This window comes from Camelus dromedarius, unplaced genomic scaffold (genome assembly GCF_036321535.1).
Source record: "Camelus dromedarius isolate mCamDro1 unplaced genomic scaffold, mCamDro1.pat HAP1_SCAFFOLD_120, whole genome shotgun sequence".
Lineage (NCBI taxonomy): Eukaryota > Metazoa > Chordata > Mammalia > Artiodactyla > Camelidae > Camelus > Camelus dromedarius.
In genome coordinates, this window is record NW_026989819.1 from 4,350,704 (window position 1) to 4,358,147 (window position 7,444).

A 7,444-nucleotide genomic window follows, 5' to 3' on the forward strand; every position below is an offset into this window, starting at 1 on the left:
ACGTCTCTCCACATGCTCAGTTCTGAGAGATAGGTGTGTGTGAAAGCCGTCCTTCACCGAGCTTGTTGGGAACACAAAGTTTCTTTTCAGTTGCAAACTCCACTCCATACATATATATGGGGAGGTACTAGCTCCAAATCGGTTTTACAGTGAAAACTGCAGGAACATCAAACCGGCACTAGGAAACAGACTGAGAAACCAGAGTAAAAGATTCTCCTGCAAACCGTTCCCTTTGTGCTAGATGAACGAACGTCTCTCCACATGCTCAGTTCTGAGAGATAAGTGTGTGTGAAAGCCATCCTTCACCTAGCTTGTTGGGAACACAAAGTTTCTTTTCAGTTGCAAACTCCACTCCATACATATATATGCGGAGGTACTAGCTCCAACCAGGTTTTACAGTGAAAACTGCAGGAACTTAAAACCGGCACTAGGAAACAGACTGAGAAACCAGAGTTAAATTTTCTCCTGCAACCTGTTCCCTTTGTGCTAGATGAACGAACGTCTCTCCACATGCTCAGTTCTGAGAGATGTGTGTGTGTGAAAGCCGTCCTTCACCTAGCTTTTTGGGAAAATAAAGTTTCTTTTCATTTGTAAACTCCACTCCATATATATATATGGGGAGGTACTAGCTCCAACTCGGTTTTACAGTGAAATCTCCTGGAACTTCAAACCGGCACTAGGAAACAGACTGAGAAACCAGAGTAAAAGTTTCTCCTGCAACCCGTTCCCCTTGTGCTAGATGAACGAACGTCTCTCCACATGTTGAGATCTGAGAGGTAGGTGTGTGTGAAAGCCGTCCTTCACCTAGCTTGTTGGGAACACAAAGTTTCTTTTCAGTTACAAACTCCAATCCATACATATATATGGGGAGGTACTAGCACCAAATCGGTTTTACAGTGAAAACTGCAGGAACTTCAAACCGGCACTAGGAAACACACTGAGAAACAAGAGTAAATGTTTTTCCTGGAACCCGTTCCTTTTGTGCTACATGAACGAACGTCTCTCCACAAGCTCAGTTCTGAGAGATAAGTGTGTGTGAAAGCTGTCCTTCACATATCTTGTTGGGAACACAAAGTTTCTTTTCAGTTGCAAACTCCACTCCATACATATATATGGGGAGGTACTAGCTCCAACTCGGTTTTACAGTGAAAACTGCATGAACTTCAACCGGCACTAGGAAACAGACTGAGAAACCAGAGTAAAAGTTTCTCCTGCAACCCCTACCCTTTGTGCTAGATGAATGAACGTCTCTCCACATGCACAGTTCTGAGAGATAAATGTGTGTGAAAGCCGTCCTTCACCTAGCTTGTTGGGAACACAAAGTTTCTTTTCAGTTGCAAACTCCACTCCATACATATATATGGGGAGGTACTAGCTCCAAATCGGTTTTACAGTGAAAACTGCAGGAACTTCAAACCGGCACTAGGAAACAGACTGAGAAACCAGAGTAAAAGTTTCTCCTGCAACCGGTTCCTTTTGAGCTAGATGAACGAACGTCTCTCCACATGCTCAGTTCTGAGAGATAAGTGTGTGTGAAAGCCGTACTTCACCTAGCTTGTTGGGAACACAAAGTTTCTTTTCAGTTGCAAACTTCACTCCATACATATATATGGGGAGGTTCTAGCTCCAACTCGGTTTTACAGTGAAAACTGCTGGAACTTCAAACCGGCACTAGGAAACAGACTGAGAAACCAGAGTAAAAGTTTCTCCTGCAACCCGTTCCCTTTGTGCTAGATGAACGAACGTCTCTCCACATGCTCAGTTCTGAGAGATAAGTGTGTGTGAAAGCCGTTCTTCACCTAGCTTGTTGGGAACACAAAGTTTCTTTTCAGTTGCAAACTCCACTCCATACATATATATGGGGATGTACTAGCTCCAAACCGGTTTTACAGTGAAAACTGCAGGAACTTAAGCCGGCACTAGGAAACAGACTGAGAAACCAGAGTAAAAGTTTTACCTGCAACCCGTTCCCTTTGTGCTAGATGAACGAACGTCTCTCCACATGCTCAGTTCTGAGAGATAAGTGTGTGTGAAAGCCGTCCTTCACCTAGCTTGTTGGGAACACAAAGTTTCTTTTCAGTTGCAAACTCCACTCCATACATATATAAGGGGAGGTACTAGCTCCAACTCGGTTTTACAGTGAAAACTGCTGGAACTTCAAACCGGCACTAGGAAACAGACTGAGAAACCAGAGTAAAAGTTTCTCCTGCAACCCGTTCCCTTTGTGCTAGATGAACGAACGTCTCTCCACATGCTCAGTTCTGAGAGATAAATGTGTGTGAAAGCCGTCCTTCACCTAGCTTGTTGGGAACACAATGTTTCTTTTCAGTTGCAACTCCACTCCATACATATATATGGGGAGGTACTAGCTCCAAATCGGTTTTACAGTGAAAACTGCAGGAACTTAATACCGGCACTAGGAAACAGACTGAGAAACCAGAGTAAAAGTTTCTCCTGCAACCCGTTCCCTTTGTGCTAGATGAACGAACGTCTCTCCACATGCTCAGTTCTGAGAGATAAGTGTGTGTGAAAGCCGTCCTTCACCTAGCTTGTTGGGAACACAAAGTTTCTTTTCAGTTGCAAACTCCACTCCATACATATATAAGGGGAGGTACTAGCTCCAACTCGGTTTTACAGTGAAAACTGCTGGAACTTCAAACCGGCACTAATAAACAGACTGAGATACCAGAGTAAAAGTTTCTCCTGCAACACGTTCCCTTTGTGCTAGATGAACGAACGTCTCTCCACATGCTCAGTTCTGAGAGATATGTGTGTGTGAAAGCCGTCCTTCACCTAGCTTGTTGGGAACACAAAGTTTCTTTTCAGTTGCAAACTCCACTCCATACATATATATGGGGAGGTACAAGCTCCAACCAGGTTTTACAGCGAAAACTGCAGGAACTTCAAACCGGCACTAGGAAACAGACTGATAAACAAGAGTAAAAGTTTCTCCTGCAACCTGTTCCATTTGTGCTAGATGAACGAACGTCTCTCCACATGCTCAGTTCTGAGAGATGTGTGTGTGTGAAAGCCGTCCTTCACCTAGCTTATTGGGAACATAAAGTTTCTTTTCATTTGTAAACTCCACTCCATAAATATATATGGGGAGGTACTAGCTCCAAATCGGTTTTACAGTGAAAACTGCAGGAACTTCAAACCGGCACTAGGAAATAGACTGAGAAACCAGAGTAAAAGTTTCGCCTGCAACCCGTTCCCTTTGTGCTAGATGAACGAAAGTCTCTCCACATGCTCAGTTCTGAGAGATAAATGTTTGTGAAAGCCGTCCTTAACCTAGCTTGTTGGGAACACAAAGTTTCTTTTCAGTTGCAAACTCCACTCCATACATATATATGGGGAGGTACTAGCTCCAACTCGGTTTTACAGTGAAAACTGCTGGAACTTCAAACCGGCACTAGGAAACAGACTGAGAAACCAGAGTAAAAGTTTCTCCTGCAACCCGTTCCCTTTGTGCTAGATGAACGAACGTCTCTCCACATGCTCAGTTCTGAGAGATAAATGTGTGTGAAAGCCGTCCTTCACCTAGCTTGTTGGGAACATAAAGTTTCTTTTCAGTTGCAAACTCCACTCCATACATATATATGAGGAGGTACTAGCTCCAAATCGGTTTTGCAGTGAAAACTGCAGGAACTTAATACCGGCACTAGGAAACAGACTGAGAAACCAGAGTAAAAGTTTCTCCTGCAACCCGTTCCCTTTGTGCTAGATGAACGAACGTCTCTCCACATGCTCAGTTCTGAGAGATAAGTGTGTGTGAAAGCCGTCCTTCACCTAGCTTGTTGGGAACACAAAGTTTCTTTTCAGTTGCAAACTCCACTCCATACATATATAAGGGGAGGTACTAGCTCCAACTCGGTTTTACAGTGAAAACTGCTGGAACTTCAAACCGGCACTAGGAAACAGACTGAGAAACCAGAGTAAAAGTTTCTCCTGCAACCCGTTCCCTTTGTGCTAGATGAACGAACGTCTCTCCACATGCTCAGTTCTGAGAGATAAATGTGTGTGAAAGCCGTCCTTCACCTAGCTTGTTGGGAACATAAAGTTACTTTTCAGTTGCAAACTCCACTCCATACATATATATGGGGAGGTACTAGCTCCAAATCGGTTTTACAGTGAAAACTGCAGGAACTTAATACCGGCACTAGGAAACAGACTGAGAAACCAGAGTAAAAGTTTCTCCTGCAACCCGTTCCCTTTGTGCTAGATGAACGAACGTCTCTCCACATGCTCAGTTCTGAGAGATAAGTGTGTGTGAAAGCCGTCCTTCACCTAGCTTGTTGGGAACACAAAGTTTCTTTTCAGTTGCAAACTCCACTCCATACATATATAAGGGGAGGTACTAGCTCCAACTCGGTTTTACAGTGAAAACTGCTGGAACTTCAAACCGGCACTAGGAAACAGACTGAGAAACCAGAGTAAAAGTTTCTCCTGCAACCCGTTCCCTTTGTGCTAGATGAACGAACGTCTCTCCACATGCTCAGTTCTGAGAGATAAATGTGTGTGAAAGCCGTCCTTCACCTAGCTTGTTGGGAACACAATGTTTCTTTTCAGTTGCAAACTCCACTCCATACATATATATGGGGAGGTACTAGCTCCAAATCGGTTTTACAGTGAAAACTGCAGGAACTTAATACCGGCACTAGGAAACAGACTGAGAAACCAGAGTAAAAGTTTCTCCTGCAACCCGTTCCCTTTGTGCTAGATGAACGAACGTCTCTCCACATGCTCAGTTCTGAGAGATAAGTGTGTGTGAAAGCCGTCCTTCACCGAGCTTGTTGGGAACACAAAGTTTCTTTTCAGTTGCAAACTCCACTCCATACATATATATTGGGAGGTACTAGCTCCAAATCGGTTTTACAGTGAAAACTGCAGGAACATCAAACCGGCACTAGGAAACAGACTGAGAAACCAGAGTAAAAGATTCTCCTGCAAACCGTTCCCTTTGTGCTAGATGAACGAACGTCTCTCCACAAGCTCAGTTCTGAGAGATAATGTGTGTGAAAGCCATCCTTCACCTAGCTTGTTGGGAACACAAAGTTTCTTTTCAGTTGCAAACTCCACTCCATACATATATATGCGGAGGTACTAGCTCCAACCAGGTTTTACAGTGAAAACTGCAGGAACTTAAAACCGGCACTAGGAAACAGACTGAGAAACCAGAGTTAAATTTTCTCCTGCAACCTGTTCCCTTTGTGCTAGATGAACGAACGTCTCTCCACATGCTCAGTTCTGAGAGATGTGTGTGTGTGAAAGCCGTCCTTCACCTAGCTTTTTGGGAAAATAAAGTTTCTATTCATTTGTAAACTCCACTCCATATATATATATGGGGAGGTACTAGCTCCAACTCGGTTTTACAGTGAAAACACCTGGAACTTCAAACCGGCACTAGGAAACAGACTGAGAAACCAGAGTAAAAGTTTCTCCTGCAACCCGTTCCCCTTGTGCTAGATGAACGAACGTCTCTCCACATGTTGAGATCTGAGAGGTAGGTGTGTGTGAAAGCCGTCCTTCACCTAGCTTGTTGGGAACACAAAGATTCTTTTCAGTTACAAACTCCAATCCATACATATATATGGGGAGGTACCAGCACCAAATCGGTTTTACAGTGAAAACTGCAGGAACTTCAAACCGGCACTAGGAAACACACTGAGAAACCAGAGTAAAAGTTTCCCCTGGAACCCGTTCCTTTTGTGCTACATGAACGAACGTCTCTCCACAAGCTCAGTTCTGAGAGATAAGTGTGTGTGAAAGCTGTCCTTCACCTAGCTTGTTGGGAACACAAAGTTTCTTTTCAGTTGCAAACTCCACTCCATACATATATATGGGGAGGTACTAGCTCCAACTCGGTTTTACAGTGAAAACTGCATGAACTTCAACCGGCACTAGGAAACAGACTGAGAAACCAGAGTAAAAGTTTCTCCTGCAACCCCTACCCTTTGTGCTAGATGAATGAACGTCTCTCCACATGCACAGTTCTGAGAGATAAATGTGTGTGAAAGCCGCCCTTCACCTAGCTTGTTGGGAACACAAAGTTTCTTTTCAGTTGCAAACTCCACTCCATACATATATATGGGGAGGTACTAGCTCCAAATCGGTTTTACAGTGAAAACTGCAGGAACTTCAAACCGGCACTAGGAAACAGACTGAGAAACCAGAGTAAAAGTTTCTCCTGCAACCGGTTCCTTTTGAGCTAGATGAACGAACGTCTCTCCACATGCTCAGTTCTGAGAGATAAGTGTGTGTGAAAGCCGTACTTCACCTAGCTTGTTGGGAACACAAAGTTTCTTTTCAGTTGCAAACTTCACTCCATACATATATATGGGGAGGTTCTAGTTCCAACTCGGTTTTACAGTGAAAACTGCTGGAACTTCAAACCGGCACTAGGAAACAGACTGAGAAACCAGAGTAAAAGTTTCTCCTGCAACCCGTTCCCTTTGTGCTAGATGAACGAACGTCTCTCCACATGCTCAGTTCTGAGAGATAAGTGTGTGTGAAAGCCGTTCTTCACCTAGCTTGTTGGGAACACAAAGTTTCTTTTCAGTTGCAAACTCCACTCCATACATATATATGGGGAGGTACTAGCTCCAAACCGGTTTTACAGTGAAAACTGCAGGAACTTAAAACCGGCACTAGGAAACAGACTGAGAAACCAGAGTAAAAGTTTTACCTGCAACCCGTTCCCTTTGTGCTAGATGAACGAACGTCTCTCCACATGCTCAGTTCTGAGAGATAAGTGTGTGTGAAAGCCGTCCTTCACCTAGTTTGTTGGGAACACAAAGTTTCTTTTCAGTTGCAAACTCCACTCCATACATATATAAGGGGAGGTACTAGCTCCAACTCGGTTTTACAGTGAAAACTGCTGGAACTTCAAACCGGCACTAGGAAACAGACTGAGAAACCAGAGTAATAGTTTCTCCTGCAACCCGTTCCCTTTGTGCTAGATGAACGAACGTCTCTCCACATGCTCAGTTCTGAGAGATGTGTGTGTGTGAAAGCCGTCCTTCACCTAGCTTGTTGGGAACACAATGTTTCTTTTCAGTTGCAAACTCCACTCCATACATATATATGGGGAGGTACTAGCTCCAAATCGGTTTTACAGTGAAAACTGCAGGAACTTAATACCGGCACTAGGAAACAGACTGAGAAACCAGAGTAAAAGTTTCTCCTGCAACCCGTTCCCTTTGTGCTAGATGAACGAACGTCTCTCCACATGCTCAGTTCTGAGAGATAAGTGTGTGTGAAAGCCGTCCTTCACCTAGCTTGTTGGGAACACAAAGTTTCTTTTCAGTTGCAAACTCCACTCCATACATATATAAGGGGAAGTACTAGCTCCAACTCGGTTTTACAGTGAAAACTGCTGGAACTTCAAACCGGCACTAGGAAACAGACTGAGAAACCAGAGTAAAAGTTTCTCCTGCAACACGTT